The sequence below is a fragment of the Protopterus annectens genome, chromosome 8.part0 (genome assembly GCF_019279795.1).
Source record: "Protopterus annectens isolate FY-2018-M chromosome 8.part0, PAN1.0, whole genome shotgun sequence".
NCBI lineage: Eukaryota > Metazoa > Chordata > Ceratodontiformes > Protopteridae > Protopterus > Protopterus annectens.
Window position 1 is genome coordinate 1,898,195,130 of NC_056741.1, and position 12,523 is coordinate 1,898,207,652.

Consider the following 12,523-nt stretch of genomic DNA (forward strand, 5'->3'; position numbering starts at 1 on the left):
GCCAATAGACTACAAGTTTCTGTCTGGAACCACTGCTCTAGGGACAAATAGGCTGCTCAGTGCTCCCCACTCCCACTGGTGAACAAAGAAGCTTCCCTTTATTCAAATAAGGATATGGAATAGCACAGGAACCAAGCCAAAGCCCAGAGATCAGCAAACTCTGAAGACTGGACTATTCTAGTTCAGTAAGGCGGGAAAACAAGATTATTATTATTTTTTTTTTTTTTTTGCAGAAAACAGAGGAAAAACAGACAGTAAATGCTATAAATGCTTTTAAATGGCTAGCGCACTTGAGTGTGTTAGCCTACAGGTAAAATTAAGCAACAAATAACTTTTTAAAAGTGCAAAACAGTTAATCAACACAAAAACAGTTTAAATAGAATGCAGAGCTGTATAAACAGGTGAAAATGCAGTCGCTAAGCAGTAAATAATCAAAAAGCCAGAAAAAATACTTAAATCAGGAAAAAGTCACTCTTTTGCTCTCTGCTGCTTGTAGAACTCTGCAGGACACCACGAGGAGCGGTGCTGAGTTGAATACAAGCGAAAAAGCACTCTAAAGTGGGCTTTATTACAGGGGGCTGAAAAGAGCTAGGAATTGACCCAAAATGGCCAATAGACTACAAGTTTCTGGCTGGAACCACTCCTCTAGGGACAAATAGGCTGCTCAGTGCTCCCCACTCCCACTGGTGAACAAAGACGCTTCCTTTTATCCAAATAAGGATATGGAATAGCACAGGAACCAAGACAAAGCCCAGAGATCAGCAAACTCTGAAGACTGGACTATTCTAGTTCAGTAAGGCGGGAAAACAAGATTATTTATTTTTTTTTGTTTGTTTTTTTTTTGGGGGGGGGGTTGTTTTTTTCTTTTTTGCAGAAAACAGAGGAAAAACAGACAGTAAATGCTATAAATGCTTTTAAGCGGCTAGCGCACTTGAGTGTGTTAGCCTACAGGTAAAATTAAGCAACAAATAACTTTTTAAAAGTGCAAAACAGTTAATCAACACAAAAACAGTTTAAATAGAATGCAGAGCTGTATAAACAGGCTAAAATGCAGTCGCTAAGCAGTAAATAATCAAAAAGCCAGAAAAAAATACTTAAATCAGTTATAGCAAATACAGTTATAACAAATGCTCTGAAATATACTGTATATTTCCAAAATGTTTGAGAAGGACAGTAAGAACACAAGAAGGTTCAGGCGAAAGAGAAAAAAAAAAGTTTTGTTTTACTTTTTGAAAGGGAAAAAGGAGGAACAGAAGGCCTTATCAAATGTTCTCTCTGTATTAAGCAGAATGAGCTAATGACACTAGATTGGGAGGTGTGTCACAGTAGGGGCGGGCAACTGCAAAGCCAATAGCCTACAGACAGCAAGCACTAGAGAGACAAATGAAAGTTTTTAAACAGATAAGGATTTGTGAAGATACTGAATAGACAAAGTGCTTTATATATATTAAATTGTAAAAACAGTAATCTGTAAAAATAATCAAAAAAAAATCAAGATACTTATATTTTGTAGCTCAGTTGCGGTCAACAACTTCTCCAGTCTGCACTAGGAACTTGCTGTTTTAACCACAGTTTTATTGTTTCAGTTTTTCCATTTCTCAGTGAGTGTAAGTAGTTAGTTTTATGCTGTTGCAGTTAAGTGAGTAGATGGCGTGACTGGCAAGGCAAACCCAGATAGGTGGGAGAAGGGTCTGAGAATTATTAGCCATCCTTCCCACAGTGAGGGTAACTCTAGAGGACGGTGTAGAACGTAATAGCTAGGTCTGCTCTTGGCAGATTGTAAGACAGCAAGTTTGTGAACTGTACTGAATGGTGACATGCATGATAATGGGCTGTTGATCCGATGTTGAATAAGTCCAGTTAGCCATGGTGCTGTTGCCCTCTAGTGTTAGGAAACTGATGCAGTAAATGATACACAACAATGTCACCCAGAATATCCTGAGTTTCCACGTCTCCTAAATTTAAAACTGGCAAAACAATGCCAATAAATTCACGGCTGTGCCCATTTGAATGCCAATGATGTTGTGTGGGATGTTATTATATTACAATTGTGGTCAGTTAAGGCTGAAGTGCATAAAAGTATTTGATAAACAATGGTGAAAGCAGGACCATACCTCTCAAATGTTCAGATTTTTGCCTCATAAGTTTGGTCTGTTCATCAAAAAAATTGTGATTTTCTGAAAAATCACTACAGAATGAAGTCACTAAATAATACCAGACAGTTGAGTTTCAGACTTCATGTCCTTCATAAAATGCATACTAACACAAACCCTGTTATTCTAACAACTTTTTAAGTTTATACGAGCAATATTTAAAATCTGTCCCTATTTTTGGTCCTTCGTCCCCTATTATTTTTGGCTTTATCCATATTTTTGCACTGAGAGGTTGAGAGGCATGAGTGAGCAGGACATACATTTTTGCATGTTAGATTATATAAAGAAATGAAAAGGAAATTATGATCTTTTGGGTTTTTGATACTGTTAGAGTGGGGAGTGCTAATCCCAATCTAGGACAATATAAAAATGCATGGACACTAAAACAATTTTACAGACTCTCTTTAAAATATCTTGGTGAGTGAATACTTGAAATAACAGTAGCTTTAAAAAAAGGAATTTAAGTTTTAGGCCCTGTCTCAGCAGTTCTTTCCTACCTCATATGGCAATGGGCAAGGGAATTTTTTTCTGTCCTCTGAATTGCATCTCTGTGCAAAATTAAAATCTGCCCTCTTCAGTTGTTTATAATGACTGTTGTCATTCCTTTAAGAGGGCAGAAACATCATAGGACTGTGCCTGATATATGGGGTGGTACAACATAATTTGATCCACCCTACAAGATTGTGCTTCCAAACTGAAATATCACCGATTGGATTACCCTTTTTCACATTGTCATAGACTTTTTTGCATCTTTTTTGTTATTTTACAGAAAGCACTAATAATGCATTTCTTCGTAACGTTATACAATAAATTCCAGGTATTGCCATTAACTCATGTCTGTCCTTTAAGTATAACAGGTTTTTAGTACAGAAACTGTATGTATATATGAATGATGTGCTACTTCCAGATGTATCAGTATACAATTCAGTGAAAGTAAGTACCGTAGAATGAAATGAATCAGTCTCCTGCAAATATATTCAAAATTATAAAGAGAAACCCAAAGCAAACCCAAACACATCAGTACCCAGTACTGTAGTATATGATTTCCTTACTTGTGCACGGATTCTGTCAGTACTGGGATAGTATATTCCATAACCGTACCTCTCAAGTGCGCCTCATTATATCGAATGCTCCTCATTTTGAGTCTTAAAGAACTGATATTTCTCATAGCTTCACAACAAAAGGGTTTGTCGTTCATTCAGTGTTAGGAATTTTTTAAGTTATATCCATAATAAGTAATATTATATCATATTGATTCATAAAAAACTTTTTCTAACTATAAATTAATAAACTGTAAACATCTTCAGTGCTTCAAAGAGAAAGTTGTTAGTAAGTGTGGAACATTTTGCCCATTTGTTCCATATTATGAGAGGTCGTGTTCCAATATTTTGGAGCTGGAGGGTTGAAAGCTAAGTCCATAACAAAGAAAACAGTATCCTCCGAGGGTTGTAACATGTAGGAACAGCAAATTACAGTAAAAGTTGTTACTCAGAAAAATGCACTATTTAAGTTCTTCAAAATGCTTAGGTTTTGTTACATACCTTTGCGTAAAGTCCAAGAAATTGTATTGCTTCAGTATTTGACGTTAGCCAACAGTGCTCTTCTCAGCACCGACATATTGCCTCCTACAGTTCATACGAAGAGTTACGTGTATTGGTAAAACATTTAAGTACAACTGTAAATTCTTCTTCTTCTTTTTTTATTAATCTTTTTGCACCTACTGTTATTGGGACTTTCTGGGTATCTTTCTCCCACATTGCTTTCATTTCTTCTTGTAAATATTTGGTTTTATGACTGTCTCCCCAATGTCAGAAAGTAAATGATGTGGATTAAATTCCATTGTATCACAGTAAACATGTTTACTAGATGTTTGCATCAATTCCAAGTGTTTTAAGTGTTGTTGTTATTATTTAATCACTATTTTGCATATTCAGGAGAATTAAGATTGTCATTGGAATTAGGTTACAAATTAAATTAAGCCCCCGAACATCATTAAGAACAGTTAGTGGTTGACAGTCATGATTATTGTGGATGAAAGGACCATGCTATTACAAGTAATGGTCATCAGTTCATACAGCAATCCAAAATTGTTTGGAAAGGACTGAGCATGACAACTAAATAAAAATTAAAGCTTGGTTATAGTCCATTGGAATGACTCTAAACGAAGGATGCATTTACATCAAACACACTTACACAAAGAAACAGTAGGAAATATTAGCAGATATATCACTTCTACCAGACAATAATGCAAATTGGAACTACAATACTGAAAAAATGGAAAAAGAGCAAAGAGTTTCATAGGAATCGAAAAAACAGAGGTTTCTATCCACAAGGAGCAAAAATATAAATCGAATGGGATTAAACGTGCATTTACAGAAACTTGACACTGGGTGTGGGATTGTAGATGACAACAGTAATGATGACACAAAGTGGGAGGTTATTAACACAATGTGTGGCAAGGCTTAGATGTAAGTACCCTATGCTTCATGGTAGTGTCATCAAATAGACTTAAAGTGTAGGCTAATTGATAACACACCTGGGAGGTATTCCTGTAAACAAGCTGTGAACAAGGCAGTAGCATTAATTACTGAGTCACTGCTCCCCTTTAAGTTATCTATTTGAAATATTTATTAGTTTACATCATATTTTATATTAATAATCTGAAAATCAAAACAGTTACTTAATTGGCAGTTGAAAAAAGTTTCTTAAAGCAGTATTTTAAATGTCAGGATGGCCGAGCGGTCTAAGGCGCTGCGTTCAGGTCGCAGTCTCCTCTGGAGGCGTGGGTTCGAATCCCACTTCTGACAAATCCTTTTCTACTATTTAGTATGTATTATGATAGCACTAAGATATCTTTCGCTTTGGTCTTAATGTAATGAAGTCTTAAAGAACAAAACAGAAAAATTCTGAAAATACATAATGTGCTTACCTTGTCATTAAGTTATACATAGTCCAAAATTTCCAGAAGCCCAGTAACTCACTAGCTTTTCTGCATGCCATGTGAAACCATAGAGTGACCCTTTGAACAGATACATACTTGGTACTAACTTTAATTTTTTTCTGATCCTGAGTAGGGCAGAAATGATGAAGTGCTCTTGTTTGTTTGGAAAGCTACTTCTCGTTCATAATACACTATGAGGCACAGCTGATGAGATTATACTGCCCAAGTCTCTGCTGTTACATCGCACTTTCTTTCACTTAGAATGGAACTAGTGAGGAATATGGCTATGTCTGAGAACCCTCAGTATGAAAGTCAGTGATATGTTTGCAGTCACTCTGATAGATTAGTTCTCCTATTTATCTATCTATCTATATACATACATGTAGATATCTTATCTATTATTTTATTTGCTTTTGGTCACTAGAAAAGTCTGAGTGGGTCACAGTGTCCATTTGAGGAGAATGCAGTGTAAGAAAAGCTCCTAGAAAATGTAGATGTACAATACAGACTGGCTAGCAGCCAGGGTTAATTTGTCCGAGCAGAGATAGCTTTAACTGGGGGAGGGGGATCAGGGAAAGGTAGGGGTAGATTAGAAAGGTGTTAAGGGCTGGAGCATGAAAAGGCAGTCTTTGGAGAGAACAGAGAAGAGGCCGGGTCCCACTGGAATCACCTTCATTCACAGCTGAGATCTCCAGGACAGTGTTTTCCCACCCAAACCTACTCCCCTTATAAAAGCAGGTGAGAGACAAAATGGGTTGCTTTCAAAACCTTGGTAGCTATATCAGGGAGAGTGCATTCACTGAGGATAGGGAATACTACCCTATGACTACAGGGGTGATCTATCATATTAGGAGCTCAAGAGGAACTTACTGTTTTAACCACAGTTTTATTGTTTCAGTTTTTCCATTTCTCAGTGGGTGTAAGTAGTTAGTTTTATGCTGTTGCAGTTATGTGAGTAGATGGCGTGACTGGCAAGGCAAACCCAGATAGGTGGGAGAAGGGTCTGAGAATTATTAGCCATCCTTCCCACAGTGAGGGTAACTCTAGAGGACGGTGTAGAACGTAATAGCTAGGTCTGCTCTTGGCAGATTGTAAGACAGCAAGTTTGTGAACTGTACTGAATGGTGACATGCATGATAATGGGCTGTTGATCCGATGTTGAATAAGTCCAGTTAGCCATGGTGCTGTTGCCCTCTAGTGATAGGAAACTGATGCAGTAAATGATACACAACAATGTCACCCAGAATATCCTGAGTTTCCACGTCTCCTAAATTTAAAACTGGCAAAACAATGCCAATAAATTCACGGCTGTGCCCATTTGAATGCCAATGATGTTGTGTGGGATGTTATTATATTACAATTGTGGTCGGTTAAGGCTGAAGTGCATAAAAGTATTTGATAAACAATGGTGAAAGCAGGACCATACCTCTCAAATGTTCAGATTTTTGCCTCATAAGTTTGGTCTGTTCATCAAAAAAATTGTGATTTTCTGAAAAATCACTACAGAATGAAGTCACTAAATAATACCAGACAGTTGAGTTTCAGACTTCATGTCCTTCATAAAATGCATACTAACACAAACCCTGTTATTCTAACAACTTTTTAAGTTTATACGAGCAATATTTAAAATCTGTCCCTATTTTTGGTCCTTCGTCCTCTATTATTTTTGGCTTTATCCATATTTTTGCACTGAGAGGTTGAGAGGCTTGAGTGAGCAGGACATACATTTTTGCATGTTAGATTATATAAAGAAATGAAAAGGAAATTATGATCTTTTGAGTTTTTGATACTGTTAGAGTGTGAAGTGCTAATCCCAATCTAGGACAATATAAAAATGCATGGACACTAAAACAATTTTACAGACTCTCTTTAAAATATCTTGGTGAGTGAATACTTGAAATAACAGTAGCTTTAAAAAAAGGAATTTAAGTTTTAGGCCCTGTCTCAGCAGTTCTTTCCTACCTCATATGGCAATGGGCAAGGGAATTTTTTTTCTGTCCTCTGAATTGCATCTCTGTGCAAAATTAAAATCTGCCCTCTTCAGTTGTTTATAATGACTGTTGTCATTCCTTTAAGAGGGCAGAAACATCATAGGACTGTGCCTGATATATGGGGTGGTACAAAATAATTTGATCCACCCTACAAGATTGTGCTTCCAAACTGAAATATCACCGATTGGATTACCCTTTTTCACATTGTCATAGACTTTTTTGCATCTTTTTTGTTATTTTACAGAAAGCACTAATAATGCATTTCTTCGTAACGTTATGCAATAAATTCCAGGTATTGCCATTAACTCATGTCTGTCCTTTAAGTATAACAGGTTTTTAGTACAGAAACTGTATGTATATATGAATGATGTGCTACTTCCAGATGTATCAGTATACAATTCAGTGAAAGTAAGTACCGTAGAATGAAATGAATCAGTCTCCTGCAAATATATTCAAAATTATAAAGAGAAACCCAAAGCAAATGCAAACACATCAGTACCCAGTACTGTAGTATATGATTTACTTACTTGTGTACTGATTCTGTCAGTACTGGGATAGTATATTCCATAACCGTACCTCTCAGGTGCGCCTCATTATATCGAATGCTCCTCATTTTGAGTCTTAAAGAACTGATATTTCTCATAGCTTCACAACAAAAGGATTTGTCGTTCATTCAGTGTTAGGAATTTTTTAAGTTATATCCATAATAAGTAATATTATATCATATTGATTCATAAAAAACTTTTTCTAACTATAAATTAATAAACTGTAGACATCTTCAGTGCTTCACAGAGAAAGTTGTTAGTAAGTGTGGAACATTTTTCCTATTTGTTCCATATTATGAGAGGTCGTGTTCCAATATTTTGGAGATGGAGGGTTGAAAGCTAAGTCCATAACAAAGAAAACAGTATCCTCCGAGGGTTGTAACATGTAGGAACAGCAAATTACAGTAAAAGTTGTTACTCAGAAAAATACACTATTTAAGTTCTTCAAAATGCTTAGGTTTTGTTACATACCTTTGCATAAAGTCCAAGAAATTATATTGCTTCAGTATTTGACGTTAGCCAACAGTGCTCTTCTCAGCACCGAGATATTGCCTCCTACAGTTCATACGAAGAGTTACGTGTATTGGTAAAACATTTAAGTACAACTGTAAATTCATCTTCTTCTTTTTTTATTAATCTTTTTGCACCTACTGTTATTGGGACTTTCTGGGTATCTTTCTCCCACATTGCTTTCATTTCTTCTTGTAAATATTTGGTTTTATGACTGTCTCCCCAATGTCAGAAAGTAAATGATGTGGATTAAATTCCATTGTATCACAGTAAACATGTTTACTAGATGTTTGCATCAATTCCAAGTGTTTTAATTGTTGTTGTTATTATTTAATCACTATTTTGCATATTCCTAAAGAGAGAAGGAGAATTAAGATTGTCATTGGAATTAGGTTACAAATTAAATTAAGCCCCCGAACATCATTAAGAACAGTTAGTGGTTGACAGTCATGATTATTGTGGATGAAAGGACCATGCTATTACAAGTAATGGTCATCAGTTCATACAGCAATCCAAAATTGTTTGGAAAGGACTGAGCATGACAACTAAATAAAAATTAAAGCTTGGTTATAGTCCATTGGAATGACTCTAAACGAAGGATGCATTTACATCAAACAAACTTACACAAAGAAACAGTAGGAAATATTAGCAGATATATCACTTCTACCAGACAATAATGCAAATTGGAACTACAATACTGAAAAAATGGAAAAAGAGCAAAGAGTTTCATAGGAATCGAAAAAACAGAGGTTGCTATCCACAAGGAGCAAAAATATAAATCGAATGGGATTAAACGTGCATTTACAGAAACTTGACACTGGGTGTGGGATTGTAGATGACAACAGTAATGATGACACAAAGTGGGAGGTTATTAACACAATGTGTGGCAAGGCTTAGATGTAAGTTCCCTATGCTTCATGGTAGTGTCATCAAATAGACTTAAAGTGTAGGCTAATTGATAACACACCTGGGAGGTATTCCTGTAAACAAGCTGTGAACAAGGCAGTAGCATTAATTACTGAGTCACTGCTCCCCTTTAAGTTATCTATTTGAAATATTTATTAGTTTACATCATATTTTATATTAATAATCTGAAAATCAAAACAGTTACTTAATTGGCAGTTGAAAAAAGTTTCTTAAAACAGTACTTTAAACGTCAGTATGGCCGAGCGGTCTAAGGTGCTGCGTTCAGGTCACAGTCTCCTCTGGAGGCGTGGGTTCGAATCCCACTTCTGACAAATCCTTTTCTACTATTTAGTATGTATTATGATAGCACTAAGATATCTTTCGCTTTGGTCTTAATGTAATGAAGTCTTAAAGAACAAGACAGAAAAATTCTGAAAATACATAATGTGCTTACCTTGTTATTAAGTTATACATAGTCCAAAATTTCCAGCAGCCCAGTAACTCACTAGTTTTTCTGCATGCCATGTAAAACCATAGAGTGACCCTTTGAACAGATACATACTTGGGACTAACTTTAATTTTTTTCTGATCCTGAATAGGGCAGAAATGCTGAAGTGCTCTTGTTTGTTTGGAAAGCTACTTCTCGTTCATAATACACTATGTGGCACAGCTGATGAGATTATACTGCCCAAGTCTCTGCTGTTACATCGCACTTTCTTTCACTTAGAATGGAACTAGTGAGGAATATGGCTATGTCTGAGAACCCTCAGTATGAAAGTCAGTGATATGTTTGCAGTCACTCTGATAGATTAGTTCTCCTATTTATCTATCTATCTATATACATACATGTAGATATCTTATCTATTATTTTATTTGCTTTTGGTCACTAGAAAAGTCTGAGTGGGTCACAGTGTCCATTTGAGGAGAATGCAGTGTAAGAAAAGCTCCTAGAAAATGTAGATGTACAATACAGACTGGCTAGCAGCCAGGGTTAATTTGTCCGAGCAGAGATAGCTTTAACTGGGGGAGGGGGATCAGGGAAAGGTAGGGGTAGATTAGGAAGGTGTTAAGGGCTGGAGCATGAAAAGGCAGTCTTTGGAGAGAACAGAGAAGAGGCCGGGTCCCACTGGAGTCACCTTCATTCACAGCTGAGATCTCCAGGACAGTGTTTTCCCACCCAAACCTACTCCTCTTATAAAAGCAGGTGAGAGACAAAATGGGTTGCTTTCAAAACCTTGGTAGCTATATCAGGGAGAGTGCATTCACTGAGGATAGGGAATACTACCCTATGACTACAGGGGTGATCTATCATATTAGGAGTTCAAGAGGAACTTACTGTTTTAACCACAGTTTTATTGTTTCAGTTTTTCCATTTCTCAGTGGGTGTAAGTAGTTAGTTTTATGCTGTTGCAGTTATGTGAGTAGATGGCGTGACTGGCAAGGCAAACCCAGATAGGTGGGAGAAGGGTCTGAGAATTATTAGCCATCCTTCCCACAGTGAGGGTAACTCTAGAGGACGGTGTAGAACGTAATAGCTAGGTCTGCTCTTGGCAGATTGTAAGACAGCAAGTTTGTGAACAGTACTGAATGGTGACATGCATGATAATGGGCTGTTGATCTGATGTTGAATAAGTCCAGTTAGCCATGGTGCTGTTGCCCTCTAGTGTTAGGAAACTGATGCAGTAAATGATACACAACAATGTCACCCAGAATATCCTGAGTTTCCACGTCTCCTAAATTTAAAACTGGCAAAACAATGCCAATAAATTCACGGCTGTGCCCATTTGAATGCCAATGATGTTGTGTGGGATGTTATTATATTACAATTGTGGTCGGTTAAGGCTGAAGTGCAGAAAAGTATTTGATAAACAATGGTGAAAGCAGGACCATACCTCTCAAATGTTCAGATTTTTGCCTCATAAGTTTGGTCTGTTCATCAAAAAAATTGTGATTTTCTGAAAAATCACTACAGAATGAAGTCACTAAATAATACCAGACAGTTGAGTTTCAGACTTCATGTCCTTCATAAAATGCATACTAACACAAACCCTGTTATTCTAACAACTTTTTAAGTTTATACGAGCAATATTTAAAATCTGTCCCTATTTTTGGTCCTTCGTCCCCTATTATCTTTGGCTTTATCCATATTTTTGCACTGAGAGGTTGAGAGGTATGAGTGAGCAGGACATACATTTTTGCATGTTAGATTATATAAAGAAATGAAAAGGAAATTATGATCTTTTGAGTTTTTGATACTGTTAGAGTGTGAAGTGCTAATCCCAATCTAGGACATTATAAAAATGCATGGACACTAAAACAATTTTACAGACTCTCTTTAAAATATCTTGGTGAGTGAATACTTGAAATAACAGTAGCTTTAAAAAAAGGAATTTAAGTTTTAGGCCCTGTCTCAGCAGTTCTTTCCTACCTCATATGGCAATGGGCAAGGGAATTTTTTTTCTGTCCTCTGAATTGCATCTCTGTGCAAAATTAAAATCTGCCCTCTTCAGTTGTTTATAATGACTGTTGTCATTCCTTTAAGAGGGCAGAAACATCATAGGACTGTGCCTGATATATGGGGTGGTACAACATAATTTGATCCATCCTACAAGATTGTGCTTCCAAACTGAAATATCACCGATTGGATTACCCTTTTTCACATTGTCATAGACTTTTTTGCATCTTTTTTGTTATTTTACAGAAAGCACTAATAATGCATTTCTTCGTAACGTTATGCGATAAATTCCAGGTATTGCCATTAACTCATGTCTGTCCTTTAAGTATAACAGGTTTTTAGTACAGAAACTGTATGTATATATGAATGATGTGCTACTTCCAGATGTATCAGTATACAATTCAGTGAAAGCAAGTACCGTAGAATGAAATTAATCAGTCTCCTGCAAATATATTCAAAATTATAAAGAGAAACCCAAAGCAAACCCAAACACATCAGTACCCAGTACTGTAGTATATGATTTCCTTACTTGTGTACGGATTCTGTCAGTACTGGGATAGTATATTCCATAACCGTACCTCTCAAGTGCACCTCATTATATCGAATGCTCCTCATTTTGAGTCTTAAAGAACTGATATTTCTCATAGCTTCACAACAAAAGGATTTGTCGTTCATTCAGTGTTAGGAATTTTTTAAGTTATATCCATAATAAGTAATATTATATCATATTGATTCATAAAAAACTTTTTCTAACTATAAATTAATAAACTGTAAACATCTTAAGTGCTTCACAGAGAAAGTTGTTAGTAAGTGTGGAACATTTTTCCTATTTGTTCCATATTATGAGAGGTCGTGTTCCAATATTTTGGAGATGGAGGGTTGAAAGCTAAGTCCATAACAAAGAAAACAGTATCCTCCGAGGGTTGTAACATGTAGGAACAGCAAATTACAGTAAAAGTTGTTACTCAGAAAAATACACTATTTAAGTTCTTCAAAATGCTTAGGTTTTGTTACATACCTTT

General features: G+C 36.2%; 2 non-coding genes across 2 annotated transcripts; both read left to right on the plus strand.

Moving 5' to 3' along the window:
* Positions 1-4,877: 4,877 nt before the first annotated feature.
* TRNAL-CAG lies at positions 4,878-4,960 on the plus strand. Its single transcript has one exon. It is a non-coding gene; the product is annotated as a tRNA-Leu (tRNA).
* A 4,335-nt stretch (positions 4,961-9,295) lies between these two features.
* On the plus strand, positions 9,296-9,378 carry TRNAL-CAG. Its single transcript has one exon. It is a non-coding gene; the product is annotated as a tRNA-Leu (tRNA).
* The last annotated feature ends 3,145 nt before the right edge of the window (positions 9,379-12,523 follow it).